The sequence below is a fragment of the Plecotus auritus genome (genome assembly GCF_963455305.1).
Source record: "Plecotus auritus genome assembly, chromosome: 6".
NCBI classification, from domain to species: Eukaryota; Metazoa; Chordata; class Mammalia; order Chiroptera; family Vespertilionidae; genus Plecotus; species Plecotus auritus.
The window spans coordinates 127,213,369-127,240,914 of record NC_137773.1 but is presented as its reverse complement, the minus strand read 5'-3'; the positions used below and the strand labels follow the sequence as shown (position 1 = coordinate 127,240,914).

The 27,546-nt window shown below is 41.7% G+C and overlaps 1 protein-coding gene across 16 annotated transcripts in view; it reads right to left on the bottom strand.

Moving 5' to 3' along the window:
- The window catches only part of CADPS (calcium dependent secretion activator), a 459,193-nt gene that overhangs the window by 309,874 nt on the left and 121,773 nt on the right, over positions 1 to 27,546 (bottom strand). The gene's annotated exons all lie outside the window — the stretch shown is intronic.

The window sequence follows — 27,546 nt, the reverse complement described above, 5'->3', positions numbered from 1 at the left end:
AGTATAGTGATCTCTCATCATCTGCTTGCTTTGACTATCTAAATTCTATCATGCAGCTTGATTAACTTTTAAGCTGAATTGGTGGATATTTTGCATCACAAAGTCTTGAAAATTGAGTGTTCTTATTCCAAATGATCCTATTTTTCCAATCTCCTGTTGGAATAAATGCAGATTCTAGAAACATTGGTGGTTCACGAGACCAACTCTGGGCAGGCAGAGATAATTCAGAGACAGTGATGTCCACTGGGGAGGCCTCCAAGCCAGCTCTTCCATCTTAGGTTGTTTCAGAACTTCTAGGAGCAGGACCATTTACTCTGTAGATGTAGCAGAGAAAGTCTATACATTGGAACTGATCGATTTTTTTCTTCTACTATATGCTAATATCTCCAATTCATTCAGCTCTCTTTCAACAAACCCATTACACTCAAGACTAGACAGATAGAATGATGCCCATCAAAAACTAAATGAGTTCGGATCTGCTAGAGTTCAGTACAGAATATCATATGTTGTCCTATTAAATACATTATTTGTTGAATGAAAAAATAGAACAAAGCCAAATGTTCTGGTAAAACAATACGAATTAGTTCTGTGGTATTTGGCATTTATTATACAACTGAATACACCAAGTATATCTCCAGCCCTGAACTCCAGGCATAATGGTATGCTTACTAAACATGTCCACTCAGATACCTAATAAAAGTATCAAAGTTGACTTGCACAGCAGAGACATTTTAGCTCCACCTACAGCAAGTCTGCTCTTTTCTCCTCTTTGAAAATAACACCTCTATCTACCCATTACTCATATTTAGAAACCTGAGGATCACCCTTATTTCATTTTCTCTCATACTCCATGTCCAGTCTAGCAGCAATTCTTATTGATCCCTTCTCTGTATTTTCTGCTGAATCTGATAGCTTCTCCGTATCTCCAAACCACTATCATCTCTCGTGTGACCACTGCTCAGATTCCCACCTACTCTCCCTACATCCATGCTTGTTCGCTCTTCAGCAGCCAGAGTGACCTTATCAAGGCATAGAGACAATCTTACTACTTCCTTGCTTAAACTTCACCCATGGTGTCCTGTTGCCAATGGATAAAATCCAAACTCGTTATCATGGACTACCACCAGGTCCTGTGAGATCAGGATCCTGCCCACCTCTCTAATTTCATTTCTTACCACCTTCTTCTCTGTCCTCCATGTGCCGCAGCACCTCACACCCATTTTCTCCTTGCTATTCCCTCTGCCAGGTAACTGGTCTCCACCCAGCTCATGGCTGGCTCCTCGTTTTTAGTTCTTGGGCCAAATCTAACCTCACTAAGAGTGATTTTTCTCCAGGCCACTCCAGCTAAAGAAATTGCCCCTCCCCTCCATGACCCTACATTATCATATTTAATTATTTACATGTTTTTCATTCATCTTGTCTCACCAGAATGAAAGCTTCCCAGAAGAGAGAAGTCGCCTGCACTGTCTTACCTGTCATCTTCCCAGGGCCCAGCACAGTGTCTGGCTCATTGTAGGTACTCAATGGATGATGGCCCTGCTAGGAAATGAATTAGTGCATTGAAAAAAGCACAGACAAAAAACCCTGTCCATTTCAATGTTTGAGAGCCCACTGTAAACCAGGAATATTTGTCTGAGGGTGTAGAGGTTAAACAATTGCCACCATTAGAGAGTTCCCAAACTATTATTTTTCAACCCAAAGGGAAATGGCCAGAGAGCTTGCTGTTTTTCTGTCCCCGTCTGAAGGGCAACATCCAGGCTGTGTCTTTCCTCTCCTCTAAGACAAGCACAGCCAGGTGAGATGCTTAGGCTACGACTTTGCCAGTCCTGGTTGTTTTCCAGGTGACTGACTTGCTCACATCTCTTTGTCCATGTTCCGATGTGATGTGAGATGGGCTGGGCTCAGTGACTGTACCAGTTTGGACAGCAGATCTGGAAATTCCAATCCTCCAAGGTCAAGGAGATAACACATTCCAACCCTGCACGTCTGACAGGCTGGGTGCACCTCACTCTCACAGGAGGGAACAAGTACATCAGCCCCACGGGGAGCTTTGCTGCCTGCAGGCAGGTGCGCTGCAATGAGTGATGTGTGTCCTCCTCCTCAGCGTCTGTGGGAGGCCTCCCTGACTGCGAGAAGGGCACTCACAAGGGGACACTTGCTATAACAGAAGGTGGCTCGGGGCTTCAGGCTTGGAGAGAGACTCAGAGTACTTGCTGTACAATGCTGCAGGTGAGGTACGGGTCTGTGATTTCAGAACACATCTAGTGAGGGACAGGAATCAGGAGCCTTCCAAACACAGGACTCCTTTGTAACTTTGGAGTTCATGGGCACCATCTGGGTTTGGACGCTAGTCCTGTGCACTAAGTCCCTCAAAGGCTTCAGCTCCTGGTGGAGATACAGAATCAGACCTCGAGGGATCTGCATGACCTGGTCCCTGCCTGCCCTTCCAGCCCCATCTGCCACTGTGCCCTCTTCGGTCCTGCTCTAGCCACACAGACCTGCTTTCAGCCCTTCATGCTTTCCCTGCCTGGGCCTCTGCATGTGCTGTCCTCTCTCCTGAAAGTTCCTCCTTCCCTCCCTGCTTCACCTATGAATGCCTACGCAGCCTTTACACACAGCTCAAACATGAGGTAAGACAGGCTACCCCTGACTCCTAGTCTATATCTTATTCCCCACCGAACTCTGTTTCTTTCCTTCAGAGTTCTTAATAAGTATAAACTCATTGCTAAGACCTTTCAATTAATTTGGTCTATAAGGTACATGGGTACAGGGATTTTTATCTGGGTTTGCTTACCATTATATTCCCAGTGCCTAGCACAGGGCCCACCATCAGCAAGTATTTGTTAACTATAAGTAATTGGGTAATCTGTAAATGAGGGTGCTGCATTCCTGGAAAATACACATCCTGAAAAATGCAGCCAATGCCAAAAGAAAAAAAGTATCCTACCATTATGCTAATGGTCATTTGTCCTATTAGCAAACATTTCCAGCCTCCTACCTTCTGCTAACATGGTCGCTCTCAACTTCCTATAACTGTCAGGATTGGGTGGGGTTATGTGACTAGTTCTGGCCACTGAGTTGGGAGCACATGTGCTGTGTGTCTCTTCCAGGCTAGAACCTTTATTGGCTGGTGCAAGACCCTCCAGAGCTTTCCTTTGCGCTGGGATAGTGGGCACATAATTTGAGATGGGGCTGTGCCAACGATTACTGAGTAAGTATCATGAACAGGGCCCCCTTGCCAACCTAAGGTGGGCACAACCCAAAAGAGAAAATAGCCCTTGTCTTTCAAGCCACTGTGATTTGGGGCTTTTGTTACTACAGCACAATGTAGCTTATCCTGACTGATGTAAGAGCTAAATCCAAACTTCCTGGCTCAAATAGTAACAGGAGCAAAAATAAGAATGACAACAACCCAACTGTGGGGAAGCATGAGACTTGGTTGGAAAGCTTGTAAGGAAGATATTCTGAGAAAAGGAAGTGTGTGGAAGGCCACCTGCGCTGTTTATTGGAATTCTGACTTAAGGGAGACTTAGGAGAGTGTCGAAGGCGGCGCCTCTAATTATTCCTCGACCTTTCCAAACAAGTCTGTGCATGTGCAGACCCCCGGGTGTTTACTGGAATCCTTAAGCCTAATCCCTGGATGCCCTTGCTGAGAGGACAATGTAAACACATGTCTCATCCCAAGATTACTCACCCTATTGAATGTATCTAAAAGATAAACTTAAACTGCTGTTACAGTAAAAGGCTAATGAGGCAGGCAATTGAGGCTGCCTGGTTCTTTTGGCCAGGCCATCCCTTAGCCCTCTCTTTGACAGCAAATTTTGTGTTGGAGTAATCCATTCATCTGTCGCTCAGGGGCTGCTGGACAGCCCCGGCACCCAACTAAACATATGTCACATATGGTTCTATAAGTTTTATAGGAATGATCTCATAGCAACCTTGCAAGAACAGTATAAGGGAGTCATATTTTCATTCTCAGTTGACAGATGGAGAAATGAGGCTCAGGGAGGTCAGATCAATGTGCAACGCCAGCCTGTTTGTGAGAGGTGGAGTCTGATTCTGCCTTACTCCAAGCCATAGGATGTTAATCACTGAGAGGGCAGGCCAGCCAAGTGCAGGCATAGCCACTGGGACCAGATTTACCCAGCACAGGCTTCTCAACCTCAGCACTAATGACACGTGGGACTGGTTGTTCTTTGTTGTGGGGCTGTCCTGTGCCCTGTGGAATGTTGAACAGCATTGCATTCTTTAGCTTCTACCAGATTTCAGTAGCACCCTTTCCTCCCTCCCTGAGATGAACCAAAAAATATCACCAGACATTGAAAATGTCCCGGAGGTGTGGGCAATAGGTGTCACACTCCCCAGCAGAGAACCACTGGTCTAGCAGCTGACTTCACTCATTTGCTGAGGACTGACTATAGTACTGGGCTCTGGCCTAGTGAAGGGTATGTGAGAGTTGGCTGGGGCCTTAAGGAAGCTTACACTTTTGAGAAAAGAGCCAGATGTTATCCAGGCAGTTTTGTGAAAAATTCCCTTGCAGAAGGTGCTACAAAGGAAAATTACAGAGCCTTCAGCTGTGATGACAAATATGCTTGAGCCTGGCTGCAAAGAGGCCATTCATATCGTCTGGATTTTTATCAGGAGAAGATGTTATAGGTCTCCAATGAATGCCAGCAGATTCTGCTAAACCCGAGTGTGACCAGGCTGTAAATCACCTTGAACTTGAAGGTTTTTCCAGGCCAAGGGACCCTGATGCCAGCCTCGAGACCAGCAGACAGAAGAGGAAAAGGGACATAGCTGTCGACAGCCCCGCTTTGGCAATGTAGGCACGGCCCAAGACAAGTGAGGGGCTGCCTCTGAATGTGCATGAGCAAGACTCCACTGGGCCTCCATCTCTCAAGTGGCCCTCTGAAGGGCTCAGCAGCTCTGGGGATAATGGACTCCAATGTTTATGGGGCCAGATGGGAAAAGCATCCATGGAGACTGAGGCAAGCGGAAAATATATCCCTCTAAAAATAAACCTGATTTTAATTTCAAACTGGGTCAGTTTGGCTTGGGAATGGTTGGGGGTGTGGCTGAGCTGCTCAGGAGATGAAGTGGAACCCTTGCTAATTTAATTTGCAGGTGCTGCTCAAAATGCCTGCTGCTGGAGGCCTGGCTGCTCCTGGGTCTGATAAGCCCTTTGCCACCTCTGCGGGCTCCATCTGAGAGGCACCGTGGAAACCATGGTCTCGGGGAGGGCGCAATTTCCCAGGGTGCTCTGGAGAGCTTCTCCAGGGGCTATGTGTCTGGAACAGGCAGAGGAAGGGCTCAGGGTAGAGAGTATCACAGGTCAGGTGGCCACACTTGGGTCCTGAGGCATCCAAGGGATTGTGCCTGTGGTTGTCTGGTCAAGAGATGGAAGCCAACTGTTCCCCTGTGTGCACTTGACCTTGCTATGTGTACTCAGGACGCATGCTCAGGAGGGCCCAGGATCAGGGGGAAACAGAAGAAGTGTATGCCCTATAGTGGGGCTTTAGATCAATCCTCACACCCCTGCTTCATTCGGGGCAGGGAGAAACCACAGGCTCTTTGAGTATTCTCCTTGATTTTTCCCCCATCCACAGGTCTGCTAGCTTATCTGTCTCTCAAACCTGGCTCCTCCTTCCCTGACAGCCCAGCTGTCACCTGGCACTGCTGTGATGGACACCACTGAGCACTTCCCAGGTTTGGAGACTCATGCAGTAAAAATAATAATTTAAAATAAGTAAATCAAGGCATAGAAATACATCTTATTTTTTCTGGTAAGGACATACAAAGAATTCCTACCATCTATTATAGCACTACTAGAGGCCTGGTGCACAAAATTCGTGCACTGCGGGGGAGATCCCTCAGCCCGACCTGCACCCTCTCACAGTCCAGGACCCCTTGGGGGATGTCCGCCTGCTCCTAAATCGATGCTCTGGAGGCATCACCCTAGAAACAGGCCATCACCCCTGTGAATACCTCCCTGAAACTTACTGCCCCACTAGGAGGTGCTGTGCCCACGCCCCATCTCTGAGAGAGGGTCACTGAGGCGGAGAGAGAGTTTCCCAGGCCGGGCTGCTGGAACGTGAGAGCTGGACTTAAGCACCAGGCTTTCAACACGGTTTCGCGCTACCTGCTCAGCTCACTGAGGGATGCCTGACTATCGCTCCTGAGGAATGTTACGCTGATGAAAGGCATAGAACCAGGAATGGACAAGAGAGAGAAACAGGTTGAGGGAGGGGCGGTGCAGGTGTTTTAAAGCTCTCTCCTTGGGTAACAGCATGGAGCAGTGAGGAGCTGCTGAGCAGCTACTGTCCGCAGCTATTGGAAGTAACTCCCCACCCTGATTAGGGGAAGGGACAGGGAGAGAAATGGCCTTTTTAGGTCCATGGAGGCACTTCTGAATTCATTGGAAGGATAATTACACTATTTTCTTTTATCGTGTTTCACAGCATAAGTAATGCATTTATACCTCTTTTCCCAAACTTAAGCTCTTGACTTGTTTACATTCAAATTTGAAAGTGAAGAGTCACATTCCTTGAACTAAACAAAAACAACCTTGAGGTTTTCAGACCGGATCTTAGCCACAAATACCAGGAGGACAGGAGCTATCGACCCAGTCTGCACTGGAGGAGACGTGCAGTCAACTTATGACATGAGATCACTCTGCCGGGAAGGCTAATTTGCTACATTATTAATTACAGGATCTAAGATTGCTCCGTTTCTAGTTATGCAAGGGATGTGCAATATCTTTAAGTGACCCATTATGCATATTGATCAATAGCTAATGATAAATAATCCTGGATTCTGGCAAAAGAAAGCAAAAACAACACTTCACTCAAAGTAATTAACCTTCTGCTTCCTTTATGTTTTTCATACTGATCAACAACCAAACTCTCAAATAAAAATTCTCTTTCTTTCTTAATGGCACAGTAAGATCAGAAACACCACCCACAAGAGAGTCAGGTTCTTGCTCTATTCATGATTCTATCTGTATTGATAGGCATTCGAGAGTGTTATAAGGACTTGGACAGATTTTCAAAGGCAACTCTTTTTTTAAAAAAAAGTCGTTGCTTTAAAAACATTGGTAAGTATCTATCAGGAAGATATTCTACAGTTTAAAGAAACTTGAAAAACACTCAGCTGGATCATTTTTCATGTCCTTTTTTTCTAAAAGGTCCTTTATGCTCTAAATTAATTATTTCTAAGTGCCTTATGTCAAAGCTGGCAAAATGTAAAACATGGGTTATTTGGCCAAGTCCTTCATTAGCCTCAACTTTATTTGCTAATATTATATCTTCATAATAAAATTTAAAATAAAATAAAAATAAAAATATTGGTAAGGACCAATTGTGGGTGAAAATGTGAAGCACCGGAGTCTCTTTTATTGCTGGCAACAGAGCTTATTGGTGAAACCACTTTGGAAAATTGTTGGGCAATATCTACTGAAGATAAACATCTGCATACATATATCAGTCTCATGATCCAGAATTCCACTCCTGGGTATCTACCAAAAGAAATGAGTCCTAACACCCATTAAATAACATGTATAAGAGTGCTCTGAATAGCTTTACTACAAATAGCTCCAAACAGAAGCAACCCAAATCTTCATAAACAGTAGAATAGATCAAATTTGGTACATTCACACACTGGAATACTACACAGCAATGAATGTGAATGAGCCACTGTTACCTGCAATTGTCAAAATAAGTGTCATAGACATTAAGTTGAGAAAAAGAAGGCACACACAAGAATATATATATATATATATATATATATATATATATATCTCCTATATAATAAAAAGCTAATATGCTAATTAGACCGAACAGCAGAACGACCATCCAGACGACCTTCTGGATGAAGCCGGGGGTGCGAGGGCCTAGCCCCTTGCACGAATTTTGTGCATTGGGCCTCTATTTTATATATAATTTCATTTATCGGGAAGTTCAAACAGAAAAACTAATCTGTAAGAACAGTTTCAGTTGGTGGGACATCTGGGAAGTAATTTTGATTTTTAAAGCCCAATACCTAGTTTTTTCTGATTTCACAGTTGTCTCCATAGCAATAGTCACAGACTCTAAAATGGACAGTTTGTTAAACAAAAGAGACATTGTCATCCTCACCAGCTGCCTGAGAAAGTCACCAGTGCCCTGTTCAAGTGGCACCTGCAAGGATGTGGGCTTCCTACACTATTTTCCATTAGAGAAAGGTTTTGCAAGTGATGATACTAACACGAGTGTGAATGGAAACACCATGGAGGCCTTTATAACCATTGTCTTGAGGGACAAGACTAACATTCATTTAGAAGCAAACATTGTTGTTTCAGTCCTGGGAGCCTGTGACTCATCTGCTGGAAATCCTAATGAAGCTTCCCCCAAATACTTAGTGTGACTATACCTGGAGTGAAACTAAAATGAGATTATTCTAGCTGCTGGACTTATTCTTTTTCTGGACATTCTATAGCAGGGTAGGTTTTAAGAAGTGGCATACACTCAACTTTGGATCATCTTGTGCTTCCATAACGCATCAATTTATAAATTTATAATTGAAGGCTCTATGTCCTTCAATTACGTAGATAGCCCTACAAGGCCAAGAGAGCACATTTTATTTTGCATATGGGGAAATTGAGGCTCAGTAAGGTGAAGTCACGGCTCAAACTCACACAGCTAGTGAATGACAAGGCTGGAATTCAGATCCAGAATGTTTTACCTACAAAGTGCATGTTCCGTTTGCCATTCTGGCTATTTCCATCTAGCAGGGCTTGGCCTCTCAGACTTCTGCAGGGAGGGAGATGTTATATGCTCCCTTATTACCTTGAATAATACGTTGCTAACTTAATTGGAGAAACCTTTCTTTAATGTAACACCCATACTACTTTTTCCTTAAATAAAGTCATTTAAATTTTTTGGAAGATACTAAGAGCCATATCTCATTGTCTTTTCCTACTGTATCCTCATTCCTTTGCCAATAATTATTACCAAAGATCTTTAATAGTTCCTTCAAATATGGATTGAAAACTAAAGTTTGACACAACAAAGGAAACCATCAACAAAATGAAAAGGCAACGTACTGAATGGAAGAAAATATTTCTAAAGGATATATCCAATAAGAGGTTAATATCTAAAATATATAAAGAACTCTCTATATATTTTTTAAATCTGATTAAAGAAACGGAGAACCTGAACAGACATTTCTCCAAAGAAGACATACTGATGGCAACAGATGCATGAAAAGATGCTCAACATCACTAATAAATCAGGCAAATAAAAATCAAAACCCCAGTGAGATATAACCTCACACTTGTCTGTCTGGCTATTATAAAAAATGACAACAAATAAGTGTTGGTGAGGGTGTGGAAAAAATGGAACCCTCATGTACTGTCAGTTGGATTGTAAATTGGTGCAGCCGCCATAGAAAACAGTATGGAGATTCCTCAAAAATTTAAAAATAGAATTACCATATGATCCAACAATTTCACTTCTGGATATTTATATGAAGAGTACAAGTACACTAACTCAAAAGGATATATGCACACCTAAGTTCAATACTGTATTACTTATAATAGCCAAGACATGGAAGCAACCTAAGTGCCCACTGATAGATGAATGGATAACAAAGATGTGGTACATATATACAATGGCATGTTATTTGACCTAAAAAAGAATGAAATCTTGCCATTTATGAAAACATGGATGGATCTTGAGGGCATTATGCTAAATGAAATAAGTCAGACAGAAAAAGACAAGGACTATATAATTTCACTTATATGTGGAACCTAAAAGAAAAGAAAATACAAATAAAACAAAACTGAAACAGACTCATAGACACGAAGAACAAACTGATGGTTGTCAGAGGCTGGGTAGGGTGAGGGATGGGCGAAAAAGTTGAAGGAGATTGAGAGGCACAACTTTCAGTTATAAAATAAATGTCATTGGGATGCAATGTACAGCCCAGGTTATATAGTCATAATCCTACATAATAAAAGGCTAATATGCAAATAGACCGAACGGCAGAACAACCAAACAACTGAACAATCGGTCGCAATGATGTGTGCTGACCACCAGGGAGCATGCGTGGAACATGGCAGGCGTCGGCCGCAGCGGGATGGTGGAGCAGGTGAGCGGGGGTGCCAGACCAGCACTGGTTGCTGTCATCGGGGTGAGCCTCTGGTGATTACTGAAAATACTTTGCTCCCGCGTGCTGCGGTCCTCCTGCCTGGCGCTTGCACCTGCTGCTGGCGCCAGAGCTGCCGCTTGCACCCACTGCCAATGCTGGCCCCGCTTGCACCCACAGTGGTGCTGGAGCCACTGCTCACACCCACTGCCGGTGCCCAGTGATAGTCCCAATCGCTTGGTGTCATCAGTGGGTACAAGTGGCAGCTGCTGGCCCTGATTGTCCGAGGGCTTCTCCACCTCCCCTTGCTCCTGAGGGGCAATCAGGGCAGCAGCTACCACTTGCACCCGCTGATAGCACCAGCCCCAATAGCTCCATGCCATCAGCGGGTGCAAATGGGGCTGGCGCTATCGGCATGTGGGAGCAGGGGCGGCGGTTGTGGGGCTGCAGGCAGACATGGGACCGGGACACAGCGGGAGGGGCTGGGCGGTAGGGGGGGGGCAGAGGATGGGCTGAGACCCACCCCTGTGCCTACTGCAGCCTCATGGCCCACAGTCCCTTTCAAGGTGCACGAATTTGTGCACTGGGCCCCTAGTATCATAATAACTTTACACGGTGAGGTGACATATGGTTACTAGGCTGATCATGGTGATCACTTTGTAAGGAATATAAATGTTGAATCACCATGAATCACCTAAATATAAATGTTGAATCACCATGAATCACCTGCTGCCTACTAGCTATGTGATGTGATTCTGGGCAAGTTACTAAAACTAATATAATATTGTATGTCAACTACACTTTAATGTAAAAAAAAATGAAAGTTTGAGCTTGAGGGTGACTTTGGAGCCAGTACCATTTCATATCCAAACTTAAAGGTCCTTTCAGTGATAATAAGTGAGTAAGTGCTGTTGTTCTGAAGCTACTTGGGAAAGCTCGACTGTTATGATACAAAATAAATTCAGTGACTCAGGTAATCTTTTGGACCAAGGGAAAACAAGTGAAATATATCTGTATCTTTTATTCTCCTTTACCTTTGAAATAAATATTATAAGTTTGACTTGGGAATAGGAAAGACACTAGAAGAAATGGGTGTGTGTGTGTGTGTGGTTAAAATATTAAGCAACTTCATGTGTCCACTAGGGTGGATAAATGCTTGAAATTTGAAATCAAGTATTTAATCTCTCCAAAAACCTGCTCTGTGGCCTTGGTTAGTTAACTTCTCTTAGCTTCAGGTTTCACATCTCTAAAATGGTGATAGAAAAGTGAATAGTATTTATCTGCATGAGAAAAGGCATACCTATAGCAATCCCTAGTGCAAATGCTAGTCATTTTTATTATTGTCTGCTTTTGCATCTGAGATCAAAAGCATCTGATATCTGGAAACAATGAGTGGCCCTGGACCTGCTTCAGGTGGAGTGGTCCCAGCATCCTATGTGTTCATGTTGCTGAGTGAGTTAGTGTAGGAGCCTGTTTTCTTAGTACCCAAGTGGATACGGAGCTCAGTGCTGCCTCTAAATGTCTGGAAACATTCTATTTATTTCTCTGAGCATGATCAGGGAATGAAAGGATGGAACATTCTGCAAATCCATCTCAATCACACCTGTAACTTAAACCAGAAAGATGTGGAGAAGTTACAGGAAAGGCGACTTGCTCCTTCAAGTCAACAGTGAGAGGAAGTGATTTGCACAACAGCTGAATTGATTTATAAAGTGAAGTTTAAGTGCTCAGTCTTTAGTGTCAGAGAGATCTTGGATCAAATCTCAGACCTGCTGCCTACTAGCTATATGATGTGATTCTGGGCAAGTTACTGAAGCATTCTGTGTCTCAGTTTCATAATCTGTTTGATTTGCACAGGTTCACTTATATGTGGATATTTTTCAATAAATACAGAGTACTATAAATGTATTTTCTCTTCCTTATAATTTTCTTAATAACAAATTCTTTTCTCCAGCTTACTTTATTACAAGAATAAAGTATGTAATACACATCACATATAAAATATGTGTTAAGTGACTATTTATGTCATCAGTAAGACTTTCGTTCTGTCAACAGTAGGCTATTCATAGTTAAGTTTTTGGGAAGTCAAAAGTCCTATGTGGATTTCTGATGGCACAGGGTTGGTGCCCTAACCCTCGTATTTTTCAAGGGCCAACAATGAGTTATTGTATGACAATTAAATTTCTTACATATAATAAGCACAATTCAAGTTGTAATTAATATTACATTAGTGTTGTTCTTGTGGTTGTTTTCTGGAAGTACTAGGTAACCTTGTATGCCCTGCCTTGAACACTTTCTCATTCTGCATCAACAGGGAAGAGAGAGCCCTCCTTTGAACCTGTGGTGGTCATTGATGCTACCTGCCAAATATTTCCAGTTCTCTCTGCTGGGCCCCTGGGAAGGCTATACTTCCTTGTCTCCCTGCAGCTGGGGAGACTAGTTCTGTCCAATGGACTGTGAGACAAATGCTGTGAATATGCTGGGATGAGCATTTGATTGCTGGTGTGAGACTCACCAGAGTCCTCTTTTCCCTCTGGCATGGCAGCTCAAGACACTGTAAATGTTGGCTGCTCCATCAGCCTGAGTCTCTGAGTAACTGTGAAGTCTAGGGGGACCTGAGGCCAGGGCAGGAGACCTGAGGCTGCGCTCCCCGCCCCGGCGCCAGGGCCAGGGAACCTGAGGCCACACTCCCCACCCCGATGGGGCTTGACGGGGAGCCATAGGCTGCGCTCCCACCCTGCGGGGCATGACGGGGCTGGGGTCGGCTGGGTCTGGGTCTCACATGATTTTGAGGTGTGCGCAGGTGGGCGGGGACTTGACTCTGGGTCCCATGGCGTGCCCCAGACTCTGGCAGGAGAAAGATTTTCATATACATTTTACTAATTTTCTTTCATCTCTGACATTTCTATTATAAAGAAAGGACAAATAGCAATATTAAAATATTTCCTCTAATTAATTACCTTTTAATGTGCATGAATTCCATGCACTGGGACACTAGTTCTATATAATAAAAGGCTAATATGCAAATAGAATGAATGGCAGAACAACCGAACAACTGAACAACCAGTCGCTATGACATGTGCTGACCACCAGGGAGCACGTGTGCGGAACATGGAAGGCATCCAGAGCAGACGGCAGAGTGCGAAACATGGCAGGCGTTGGCTGCAGCAAAATGGTGGAGCAGATGAGTGGGGGCGCCAGACCAAGGCAGGGCGCCGGTTGCTGTCATCAGGGCGATCCTCTGGTGGTTACTGAAAATTCTTTGCTCCCACATGCCATGGTCCTGCCAAGGTGCTCACACCTGCTGCCAGTGCTGGCCCCAACTGCTCAGCGCCGTCAGCGGGTGCAAGCAGCAGCTGCCGGCCCTGATCACCCCTCAGGGCTTCTCCACCTCCCCCTGCTCCTGAGGGGTGATCAGGGCAGCAGCTGCTGCTTGCATCCGCTAACAGCGCTGGCCCTGCTTGCACCCGCTGCTGGCACTGGCCCCAATCACTCCACGCCGTCAGCGGGTGTGAGCAGGGCCAACACCGTTAGCATGTGGGAGCAACGGCAGTGGAAGCGGGGCTGCCGGCAGACAGGGGGCTAAAAGCCATGGCAGGAGGGGCTGGGTGGGGGCACAGAGGATGGGCCAAGACCCACCCCTGTGCCCACCGCAGCCTCGTGGCCCACAGTTCCTTTCAAGGTGCACGAATTTGTGCACTGAGCCCTTAGTGAGATAATAAAGGTGTATAAGTTTGGAGTTATATGTTACATAGCAATATATATTACAGCATTCATTCATTCACTCACTGCCTCACTTATTCAATAAATCTTTTGTGAGATATACTGGAGCCAGGCAGAGGCCTAGGTGCTACGGAAACAAGATGCACTTCACAGCCCTCAGATGCTCACAGTCTTGCGCCTGGTAATGGATTGTAGGACAACTGTGCTCTGTGTTGTCCTAGTGGTTGCCCTGACTCATGGTGGGAACAAACAGAGAGACAACGACTCCTCCTGGCAGTCAGCAAAGGCAGGAAGTAAGGACACTGAGGCTCAATGAAGGTAAGAAGTTGCCCAAGGTCACGTAGCTCTTCCGATTCACTCTGCTCTGTCCAGACATGATGGAGGACATGTGTATATCTCCAGTGTATGACTGTCTATTTCGATCTACAATTCTCAGACTGCTTCTCCCTTATGCTTCTTGATAATCTTAAACCAAATATATGTTAAAAAGAATCCTCTATTGCGAATGCAAGATAGGCAATGGGTTAATCAGGGCTCTGTGACAAAGATTAACATTGCACTTCCAATTAACTTTCATAAAACAGAAATCAGACCACTCTAATCTAACTCATTACTCTGCATACATTTACCCATGCTTGGGGTCACACATCTCTACACAGACAAAGATGCTGGTGCTGAACAGAAAAGTATTGAAACCGTGCTTTATGAAGGAATCTAATTAGCAACATAGATTAGTCACGTAGAAATGCAACAAGGACAGTGAGCCAGAGTATCCATGGATGCTTCCTAATTTGAGGAAAGTTGCTTGAGACCTCAGGGTTTTATTTTGATTTTGATAATTTTCTAAACCTGCAAACTAGAAGGAGCTGATTTAAGCTAATGATAAATAATCTCCTTTTAAAGTCATGTTAATTTGCTATTTTTGTATGGAGCTTTTTTTCTTTTGAGTTCACATTACATGTTATAATTTAAAATTCAAATTTGAATAGCTCTTATTTATAAGATCTTCCTGCTTTTTTTTCCTCTTTCCTATTTCTTTTCTGTGCCCTTTCCCCTTAGTTTATGAGGCATAGCATATTTATTTTGAAGTACATTTTATTCATGAGGCATAGGCACTGTAAACGTACACATTTCAAGCATACACCTTGATTAATTTTGACATATGTTTACCAAGCAGACACCACCCAGCTCAAGATAAAGAACAGCCCCAGCGAACTTGTATAAGGATGAAAATGTTCTGTCTGCACGTCCATTTTGACCGCCACAAGCCATACATGGCTATTGAGCACTTAAACTGTGGCTAGTGTGATTGAGGAACTAAATTTTAAAGTTTATTTAATGAGGCTAGTGGCTACCATTTTAGATATTACTGATATTGAACATTTTGGAATTTGAGTATCTTCAAATCAGTACTAACCCAGTGCCCCTCCTCTGCTGAGGCAACTACTATTCTCTCTCTCTCTCTTTCTCTCTCTCTCTTTATTTTACTATTATCTTTTTAAAATATGTTTTTATTAATTTCAGAGAGGGAGAGATAGAAACATCAATAATGAAAGAAAATCATCGATCGGCTGCATACTGCATGCCCCACACTGGGGATTGAGCCCACAACCTGGGCATGTGCCCTGACCAGGAATCGAATTGTGAACTCCTGGTTCATAGGTTGACACTCAACCACTGAGCCATGTCAGCTGGGCACAATCACTATTCTGATTTATATTGCCACAGATTAGATTTTCCTGATCTTGAATTCAGCATAAATAAAGTAATGGAATATGTACTCATTGGGTTGGGATATATTCTCTCAATATATGTCTGTAAGATTCATCCTTTTTGTTAAAGGCACCAGTGTTCTTTGTTTATTTGCCTGAGTATTATTACATTGTATTTATCTGTTCCACTGTTGATGGGTATTTGAGTTGTTTCCAATTTTGGGCTATTGGCAATGAAGCCACTCTAAATATTCTTGTGCATATTTTTTTGGTGGACAAAAATGCTAATTCTCTTGGATAAGTACCACGGGGTGGAATTGCTGAGTCTTATCCTTCCCCCAGTAATGTAGGAGAAGTCCAGTTCCTGCATTAAAATAAAGTTTTAAATTTTGAACTGACTCTTTGTAAAAAATAAAATAATTATTTATATGCTGTTCAAAGCAATGTACAACAAATTGAAGAATTATTTGGTGATATCTAATAACTTGAAGATGCAATTACCTCATGACCAGTAATTATGCTTCTAGGTACGTTCCCTTGGAGAGATTCTTGTACATGTGCACAAGGAGACATGTATAGAAATATTCACAATAGCATTTCTTTGTAATAGTAAAAAACTGGAATTTCATTATTAAGTAAGTGACAACATACCCAGAATGTAATATCATCCAGAAAAATAAATGAGCTGCATGTATCAATATGAATAAATTTCTCAAATCATGATGAACACCTCCCAAAAAAATCAGGTGCAAAAAAAAATCGCAGTCCAATATGTCTTCTATGAAGATTCATATAGCCACAACAGTACTAGACCTGTTCCAAGTGCAGATGTTGGTAACAAAAGTATGAAGAAATGCTTGGAGCCCTGCCTGGTGTGGCTCAGTTTGTTGGGCATCAACCCATGCACCAAGAGGTTGCTGGTTTGATTCCTGGACAGGGTACATGCCTGGGTGGCAGGTTCAATCTCCGGATGGGGGTGTAAAGGAGGCAGCTAATCAGTGTTGCACTCTCACATTGATGTTTCTCTCTCTCTCCCTCTCCCTTCTTCTCTCTCTAAAAATGAATTTTAAAATCTTTTTTTTAAAAAGGAAAGAAATGCATGGAAAAGATAAACAGTGACAGCAGAAAATGGTTACTTCATATTTAGGGCAGGATGAGGGATTAAGACTTCCACTGCACCAATAACATTTGTTTATTAACCTGGATAATGGGTTTGCCTGTTTTGGTGTTATCATATTTTCTGTCATTTTGCATGCCTTAAAAAGTACGTAATAACAATGAGTCTGACAAAGTAGTGGAGACTGCTAAGCAGGCCCTGGTATCCAAGCTGATTTTATCAGTAAATGAATGAATCTTTAGATCCCACAAAGTTTTAGCTGGCAACATGGCTGCTCAGCTAGAGATATCTGTAGGGCTTCTTTGTGAAGAGATATGGTCATATAACTAAGTTCTTGCAATGGGGTCTGAGTGGAGGTGATTACAATTTCTGGGTTACATCCTGAAAAAGAAGCAGCTTGTACTACCACTTCCTCTCTCTTCTAGTGCAATAAAAATCAATGTGTTGGCAGTGAGACAGCTTAAATCATGCACACAGACAATGAGTTCACTATCTTGCGCATTAAATATCAGCTTCATGCCCAGCCAGTGTGGCTCAATGGTTGAGTATCAACCTATGAACAAGGAGGTCATGGTTCGATTACTGGTCAGGGCATATGCTCAAAATCATCTTTATGATACAATTTATTCTTTATTCTGTTTCATCACTGGGCAAAAGAGGATAGCAGGCATCTCAAATAATCTCTCCTCATTTAGCTTAAACTGCCAAGTCATCACTTAAACCCAGCTCAACTAGAATCTCCTCTATGGAGAGGCTACTGACCAATCAAACCCCATTGTTATCTGAGATCTCCAAAGTCCTCCAACTGTTGAAGCTTACACCACTATGTCACCACCCTCACTACCCCCATCACCATTGCCACTAATTACCATGGCCAATTCAAGCTATGTTTACTGACTCTTTAGCATGTGACTCTTATTTCTATCTAATAGCTTTAATATCTATGTTTTATAGAGAAGTTAATGAAGCTGCTAAATGTTAAATAGATAATAAGTAGCTGAGCTTAGATTCATACCCACACAATATCTCTACTACCATTTTATGCTACCCTTATATATTACAGCTGTCTACTATGTTATAAATTGACTCTGTATTGTGGATGGATGTTGCTTGCATATAATTTTGTCCCTTCAAACTACATTGTATACTTCTTGAAGGCAAGATTTTTCCTTAGCACAATTTGATGGTTTGATTTCAAGAACTGATTCCAGAGAACCAGCTCAATCCTAAACATCATTATTCAACAGAATGGAATTTTCCCAAGTCATAGGAATTCAATTAATTAGTGGTGGCTAATAAAAACTAGTACCAACTATCTTATTAGGTGGGAGCTCTCATTACTCTGATTTTGTATACGCAAAACATGAGGCTCAGAGAGGTTAACTGACTGGCACAAGAACACAGAGTAAGTAGTAGAGCCAGAATGCAAATGTCTGCAACTTTGGAGTCCTATTTCCTACCACTGGTGTTCAGTGTTCAATTTCTGTATAATATTAGAGTTAAATTATAACTATGCTGGAGGTCTTAGCTGTGAAATTCTACAAGGACCAACACTTGGTAAATGCCCAATCATGGGCCAAGTCTTGGCTCAGTGGCAGTAATATAAATGATGATTATTCTATTTTTTTAATGTGCATATGCCCAAGCATGGTGCTAAGTGATTCATTTGTTAACTTATCATAGTCTCACTGAATAAATTCAGTAAAACACAACCTGTTATTATTCCCATTTTACAGACAAGCACACTGACACTTAGGGGCATTAAGTGGCTTGTCCAAGATTTACAGTGCTAAGGAGCAGAGCCTGCAATGAGTCTGGTATATGAAGAATATGACAGAACATATTTGGCTCCTGTGTTATATAACGATTGTCTTCAGTTCCAACATTGTAGACAATCATCATTTCCCACTCGTCACACATTGATGAGCTAAGTTTTATGTTAAAACCTTTTGGATTGAAAAGGTAACATCTTATATCCAAAGGGTAAGTTTATGGAAAATAAAAAATTCTTTGTTATAATGTGATATTTATTTAATCCAGGGGTCGACACACTGCCGCCCTGGGTCAGGTCTCTACCAGCCGCCTGTTTGGGAAAGAAAGTTTTACTGGAACTCAGACATGCCCATTCCTTACATATTGTCTAGGGCTGCTTTCGCTACAATGACAGAATTAAGTAGTTGCTACAAAGAATGTAGGATCCACAAAGCCTAACATGTTTATTGCCCTGGCTTAATTCTTAATTTAAGACCTTTGTAATTTGAATTTTCACATGTGCTTTTGTGGGTATGCCTCCAGAGAGCAACTTTGCTTTCATTCTGGGTCCCTGAGCCCGCCAGGAAGGGGCTCATGCTGTGAAGCACCACGTAGCTACTTTTTAAAGTCAGAGTTGGCGGGATCCCACATGTGCAAGGACAAGACAAGAAAGATAAACACATCTGATCTTAACCATCCTCCAAACACTGTGGGGCTTTATGTCTGTTTTCAAAACTTAAACCAGGAAATATTAGCATTAATAAGATAAAACCTAAATGAATGAAACAAACCTAATTGGTCTACATTGAGTGAAGACACACCCACTAAAATCATAATTAGTTAATACACAGAATTGAGTCTTCTGTTAATCTTCCTTTTACCCCAATAAACGTTAGGAAAAACAGGACTAGGCTTTTAGAATTTAGTAACATACACATATTTGTATAGGCAGGAACAGTAAAATTTCTACCTACTCTCCAGAACTTCCTAAATGGATGAAAAACACTACAGTTTTCAGCAATTGAGCTGAAGATTTTATTTTGGAGTCATGCGATCTTGAGCCAAATCCTGATTTTGCTGCTGACAGCTGCCTGACCTTGGAAAATTGTTCAACTTTTCTCTGTCTTTATTTTTTCCTTGCTAAAATATGGTAAAATATCTAGTTTGCAAATCCTATATAATAAAGAGCTAATATGCTAGTTAGACCGAACAGCAGAACAACCATCCAGACGACCTTCTGGACAATCTTCTGGACAAAGTCAGGGCTGCGAGGGCCAGCCGAGGCCGGTGGGGCTGTGAGGGTTGGCCAAGGCAGGCGGGCTGCGAGGGCAGAGCCCCTTGCACGAATTTCGTGCATTGGACCTCTAGTGTATTATAAGGCTTAAATACGATAATATATGTAAAGGATTACACTTAGTGCCTGGCACATAGTAAATGCTCCCACTTGGTGGGCATCATTACTATTCAAACTGGAGGTCAGAACACAGGTCACAGAGCCTCCTCAAATGGTCCATGAAGACCACTCACTAGCCAGGCAGGACACAGAACTCAGAGAGTGTATGCTTATTTTCAGAAAGGGTTCAAACTGAAACATTTAGTAACAGAATTTAAGCAGTCTACTACACCCCAATTCCCAAGTCTCTGCAAACTTTAGGTCTGAATCGCTGAAGAAGCAAGAAGGCTACATGTTGGGAGAAGAAGGTAAATTCAAATCATTAGCAATGGGGGGTCTGGGTGGCACACGTTACAAAGCTTAGAAAACATCTCTATTTGCAAAGCTGTGTTAGATGGTTTATAATAGCTTCCATCATTAAGTGAGAGGTGGCAAGCATAGAAAATACCATTTCTGTATGTCTTTTTCTGAAAGCACACCTCTTTAACACCTCTGATTACAATTTTGTGGTTCACTGCTTATGAACAGACTTTGAATAAAAGAGCACATTGGTGGCTCCACTTTGGCAACAAAGGGAAGATTGCTAAGACGTCTATAGCAGTGTTGAAGGCTGCATAAAAAATATCCAATTCCGTGTTCCTCAGATGCAGGATGCCCACTGTCTTTCAATTTCAACTTCCCATTGCAGTTAGTCTTTCAAAAGCATCAGGTGCAGCCAGATGGAAATATCTGGCCATGTGTTCCAGGAAGAACTTATAGAGAATTTTCTGATGACCCCATCATAAAAAAAAAAAAAAATCATGATGGGGTCTTCAGAGAATTGTTGCTCTGGGAAATTAAATATTCTATCTGGCTTTGTCCCCTCCACATCTTTAATGCTCTCCAATTTTGTCTCTCAGAACAGAAGCAAACATGTTCATGGGGTATATGCATTTGGCCTCTTTCCACATCCCAAGAATACTAAAATTAAAGTACACTTGGCAAGCAAAGCCACTGAAAACCAGCAATCCATCAAATATCTAATGACTGTTAGAGGCTGTGCGTGACTTTGGAAAGCAAGATTTAACTTTTTCAACCCTGTTTTGGGAGAAACAAGTTGGGTGTGACCAGAGGGAAAGTCCATGGCTGAAGACATACTGTGAACCTCAGGTGAAATCCACACTATACTAGAGGAGTATTGGCAGGTAGATTCAGGTCTTGATCGACATGCCTGTTCCATTGCTGCACTTTATCTTACCAGAAACAAATGGCCAAACAACACACACCTTCGTGGGTATGTAAGCCCCAGGAGGCCATAAATGCCTTAGCCTCTGCATTACTGATGTAGTTGGACATCTATTTTGTGCGAAGCATTGTGCTGAGTGTTGGCCTTATAGCTGTGAATGCAATAGACATAGTCTTTCTCTTAAAGAGATAGTCGTGTGTGTGTGTGTGTGTGTGTGTGTTTGCGGGGGGTGGGGAGGGGGACGGGGTTAGACAATAAGAGAATGAATAAGTCATATAATATGCAAGGTAATTTCATATTATGTGAAATTCTATGATGGTAATAAACAAGTCACTGTCACAAAACAAACAAACAAGGAGAAGCCTACTTTAGGCAAAGTAATGAAAGCGTGCTTCTCTAAAAAGGACACATTGTAAATTGATGCTTGAAGAAGCCAGCCATATAAAGAACATCAAGATGGGGGAAGAACACTTGTGGCAGAAACCCTAGGATAACGTCCAGTGAGTCACACCCTATTATAGTCTCTCCCCCTTACTGGGTAGAGCTTGTGTCTTGCTTCTGATCAATAGTATATGAGAAGAGTGAAGAGATTTTTCAGATGTAATTAAAGTATTGAATCAGATGGCTTTAATAGAAAAGGGTAATTATTCTGGGTGGGCCTGACTTAATCAGGTAATTTTTTAAAAAGAGGATCTAGAAATCAGATATTTGAAGCATCAGATACTCTCCTTCTCTCCTTCCCTCCCTCAGTCTCTCTGTCTCTTGCTGGCTTTGAAAAATTCTACAGCTGTAAGGACATGAGCTGTAAGGGAGCTTGAAATGGGTCCTTCCCGATTGAGCCTACAGATGAGAACACAACCTAGATAAAAGCATCTTTCTAGCTTTAGCTTTCTGTATCCCTGAGTGGAGAACCTAGCTAAGTTGTGCCTGGACTTCTGACCTAAAAAAACTGTAAGATAACAAATGGGTATTCTCTTAGGCCACTGAGTTTGTGATCATTTGTTACAAAGCAAAACAACAAATACAAATACAATATCTAAGCTGGACTAAAGCTATAAGGTCATTGGTAGATGTCTTGTGGTTAGCAAAGAGAAAGATGGTCAGAAGCTAGGTCATGGGTCATTCTATGATGAATAGGAAAGTTTAGGCTTCGTCTCTAGCATTTGACATTCAGTGCCTAGTGCATAGTAGGTACTTAAAATATATATTCAATGAGTGGGTGAATTTATGAATAATGAAAGGTTTGTTAAATTAAAGTGTTAATACTAGACTCTCATTGCCAGCCCCCTCAGATTTTAACCCATTTTTCAGTAATATATTAATTAAAAAACCATTATGAGCAAAGAACTGTATTGGTTTTAGAGGGCTAAGGAAAGTGATTAAGAAATACAGGCCAGTCCAAGAAGCAAAATATCAGCCAACAGATAGATCTCCTGGACATTTTTGGATTACAGACTCTATAATGAGGCTCTATAATAATCTGGGTCACAGCTGAACGCCTGCTAATTTGAGGTTTCTCTTCAGCGTCTAAAATCTGCCAAGTGCTAATCAAGTCAAAGGAAGATCGCACTGTAATAAGATAACCACATCATCAAAGGCCACACAGATGATGGTGTGGGAAAAAGGAAATAAAATGTTAAGAAAATTAGTAGATCAATAATGATGTGGAATTCAATTTTGAAAATGCAAAGGTATCTGTAGAGTGGAAAATTATAATCCATGTGTCTCTAGTGAAGTCTTGCAGATTAGGTGAAAAATCTCTAGACATTCCATGAAGATAAATGAAGAGAACGCTGTCATCTTCCATTAGTTGGAACAAGCATGTTATCCTCACTGCCCCTTAGGCACAAATGCTGGCTGATCAGAAGGTCAGAGTCATACAGCTGATGTTTCAAGGCGCTACAGGTGAGATCAATAACAGGAGAACCAGAAATGCCATTCTCACAGCGCAGCTTCCAAACATGAAGAAACATACCCACCTTGGAAATGAGCTGGGTTACTTCCCTAAGAAGAGTTTATGTACATTTAAAAACATGGAGATGTAGACTTGCCTTCTTTTAAAACAGACCTCAGCAATGTTTTTCAAGAGAAAATGTGCACACGGTTGAGAATGAAGCAATGAAGAATAACTCATCCAGCCCAGCAGGCATGTGTCCTGCCTGGGAATCGAACTGTGATCTGATCACAGGTCAAGATAAATGCGCTTCAAGGAGAAAAAGACACAAACTGAGCGCAACCAGTGTTGCTCAGAGGTTGAGCGCTGACTTATGAACCAGGAGGTCATGGTTCGATTCCTGGTCAGGACACATGCCCAGGTTGTAGGCTTGATTCCCAGTGTGGGTGTGCAGGAGGCAACCAATCAATGATTTTCTTTCATCATTGATGTTTCTATCTCTCTCCCTCTCCCTTCCTCTCTGAAATCAATAAAATATATATTTAAAAAAAAGAATAACTTGTCCAGTTAAGCAGAAGGGTCAGAAGTAGCAGATACTTGGTACAACTGGACATCAAATCAACTCATTTTCAGGCCAGTAAAGGAATGGGAGGGATGGTGCTTTGCATTTTTAAAACTTTAAAAACATATCATTGTTATCATCATCAACTTTGCCTTTTATGAAGATGGCAAGAAGATCTGTCTTAGTCTCATTTCCCAGGTGTTCTAGCCATTCTCAAAGAGACTAGCCTATTTTTTTTTTTTTTGGTTAGGTTTAGAATTTAACTCAAATGCCCCAATAGGGACATAATAAACTGCTTCCTCCCAGAGTCTAGGAACATAAAAACAACACTGAGTTTGTAATAAGAGTTTCCAGTTATTTTACATTGATTATTATGTTGAGTATAAGCAAATGCTTCTATGAGATAGGACTAAGGATTCTCAAATAAGCCAGATAGACTGTAAAAATTCCCATATGCAAATATGAAGACATTTGTTAAGCCTCCTCACTTTTTAAAAAGTTTTGATAGACATGGTTCGAGTTACAATAGACACGTAGAATATAACTGAGATAATTTCTCTTTGATAAACATCATTTCTCATTTGAGATGCAAACTGCAGTTCCTGGAAGAACCTTACAGAGATTAGGGGAGCATTCAGAAGCAGCAGCAGAAATCAGATGACAGCTTCCCCTGGAATGCAACATGCGTGAGAAGAAAATGTGTACATTTCTGGTTTGGGAAGCACCTAGAAATTGCTTTGTCTCAGAGGAAGGTCCAGAAAATACAAAGCAAAACAAAAACTATTTAAACAGAGTGAGAATGAAAGCCTTGTGATTTTCCCTTCTCTAGCTTTGTTCCCCTGTGTTAATAGAGCTCTGCTGAGTTCAGTGTGATACATGAGAAAGCAAGGAAATGAATCTATAACTTATTTTCTAAATTAATTATTGACTTAAGGGAGAAAGAGTGAGAGAGAGAGAGACTCATTTGTTGTTACACTTATTTATGAATTCATTGGTTGCTTCCTTTATATGCCCTGACTGGGGATCGATCCTGCAACCTTGGTGTATTGGGACGATGCTCAAACCAACTGAGCTACCTAACCTGGGCCTCAAATCTATAATTTCAGAAAGCTGATTGCAGGTCATGAGAAATGCAGACTTATATGAATGCTGTTCTGGTCAGTCTGGGGCTACTTTCAGGGATGGCATCAGGGGCTCACCAACCTCAGCACGTCAGGGCACTGGTCGCCCCAGCCATGCCTCCCACATCACTGGTGTGTGGATGATACATGAGGGAAGACTAATGAAGAGCTTCTGTTTCACTGGTTATATGTCACTTTAATGCATATTGGCTGCTTTTTTAACTAATACTTTAAAGCTGTGATTTTATTTACATTCATTACTTCTAAAGAGAAAGATAGGTTTAAAAAGTGACTTAGGCATTGGTTTAATTAGAAATATTAAATAAGTAATCATACAGGTAGTACTTGGAAATGACAACAATGATGAAGTGGTATATTAATCGCTGAAGTCTAGAAAACAATGCAGAAGATTTTCTCCTTATCCCATTGTTTTGATAGCTTCTTTGCTGAGATTTTTGCTATTTAGTTCCATTTACAAAATACTTATATGGTTAAGACAGAAAATCCAGAAACACAGAAAAGCACACATGAAAACAATAAAAACCAACCATAATGCTACCCCTAAAAACAAGTAGTTATGATTTTGTTTTTCACCATCCAATTCTTTTGCCATAAAAGTAAAATCAAGCCTTCATACTCAGTGTCATAGCCTGGTTTTCCATTTTAAAAGAGCCAGTGAATGTTTCCTGTGTGGTAAGCTTTCTTCTTCAACAACTATTTTACTGGCTGAAAAGTATCCTTTTATGTGGTTAACTCAACACTCTTGTACACACCTCGGAGTGTTTGCTTATAACCAGTTCCTAGAGGGAGAGCTTTTAGGTCAACAGGTCTGCCCTTTACAAATGTTTTGGCTGAAAATTAACAGATTACTCTAAAAAAGGTTAAAATAATAAATTATCCCAATAGTCAGTGATGAAAATACCTATTTCTATAACATTTGCAATGTGTTATCATTACCATTGTTATCTTTCTTTTAAAATACATACGTTATTTGCCAATATACTTACATAACTCAGATTATCAAAGACATAGAACATACTACTAATCAGATATTTAGAATTCATTTATTTTTTGTATGAATTATCTACATATGCCCTTTATCTTAATTTCTATTGATGTGAAGCCCTGAAGTAATAATCAGACTTAGGTGTGAGACTAGAATATAGTACTAAATGCCTTAAGTATTCCTGTCCCAAGAAGTACTTTAGGTTTCTCACAATTCTCTTTTAGCTAAAGACAATCATTATTCTTGGGAGAGAGGCCATTATTTTTTATTGTATTCTTTTCTAACTCATGGGAAAGATTTTAAAAATATGAGTCAAATTAATTGATTTTTTTAGGAGAATACAACAAACTATGGTCTGGCCACATAGCCCTATTCAACAAGTTCAAAAATACTGAGATAAGAAGTGGCATAGCAATGGATTCATTCCAATGATGCTGACATTTGAGCAAGAACAGAAAACACACATAACACACTGTTGCAATTAAAAGAAAAGTGAATCCCTAGGATAACTGTTTGCCTGTCAGGTTTAGGAACACTTGACTATCTCTAATTTCTAATCTTACTTACCACCCAGGTGGATGATTGTCTATCTTTCTGGAGCTCTGACAACCCATCTCCTTGTGGTGGAGAAGGTAGCAGTGGAGTTAGTGGTGGTGGTAGGTGGTAATACCACCTGCCTATACCATGAGGGGTGCAATAATATTTTAAATTGAAAAACAATTTAATTTTATATTGAGGAGAATTTTAAAATACTTCTTGACCCATAAATGAAACCCTCTGCCTTTGGGTTGGCAATCAGTGTTCTGAATTAATGTGGCCGAGGAGAAAATAGGATGTCAGAAAATCTTTAAATGTAATGTACATATTATATTATGAAATGCTAAATAGATTCCTACTTACTAACATACCCAGAAAATTCTAGGTAAGCCATAGGATGGACAACAAGACCTATTTACCAGTTAAAATAATCTGCTGCCATCCATTTATTAATTCAGTAGGCAATTATTGATCACTTACTATGTGCAAGAATTGTTTAATGTACTGGAAATATTAGCAAATAATGAAAAGGTGAATGAGGCTAACTGTCTGGTGGGAAATGAGCAGGGAGAGGAAAACAGATAATAAACAGGCAAAAATGGATGAATAAGAAATGGAAAACAGTGGTAAAGGCGATGATGGAAATAGGACTGGGGTATGGGATGGAGTGACTCGGTGAGGTGTGAGGCAAGGGAGAACTTTAGATGGGGTGGCCTGGAAGGCCTCTTGGAGAAGTTGGCATTTAAGTTGTGCCAGTGTGCAAAGGTCTTGGCAAGAGCATAGTAAGCTGAGGGGCGAGCAAATGCAAAGGCCCAGGTGAATGTGAAGTGCTAGGGAAATGGGAAGACCCGTGAGTAAGCATGTGGTGAAAGTGGTGTGAGCAGCCCTGGCTCATGTACTGCCTCAAGCCTTAGAGAGGAGTTGGGGTGCCTTCTACGGGTGATGGGATGCCACTGGAAGGTTTTGGGACAGAACTGGCATGATCCAGAAGATCACTCCAGCTGTGCTTGGTGGGTGCATTACCATGGGCAAGGGAGGAGGCAGTATTACCAGTTGCGTAGACACTGTGGTTGTCCAGGCAAGAGATGTTGGTGCCTTGAACTAGGAGGTAGCCAAGGAGGTGAAAAAAAGTAAGCCTCCAAATCCTGTAGCTCTTATGTCAATCACCTGTGGCACTGTTCTGATACTGCGTTGACTTTTTGTCTCTTCCAGTGGACTATAATATATTTTAACCACTACCATTTATAAAGTGCCACATGCTGCTCTGGGCTTTATACACATTGATTCCTTATAATAATTTCATCCCAAGCTCACGTATGGGGAGGTTAACTATCTCCCTGCAGCCATAAGCTAGTGAGGGGGTCATATTAAGATTTACCAAG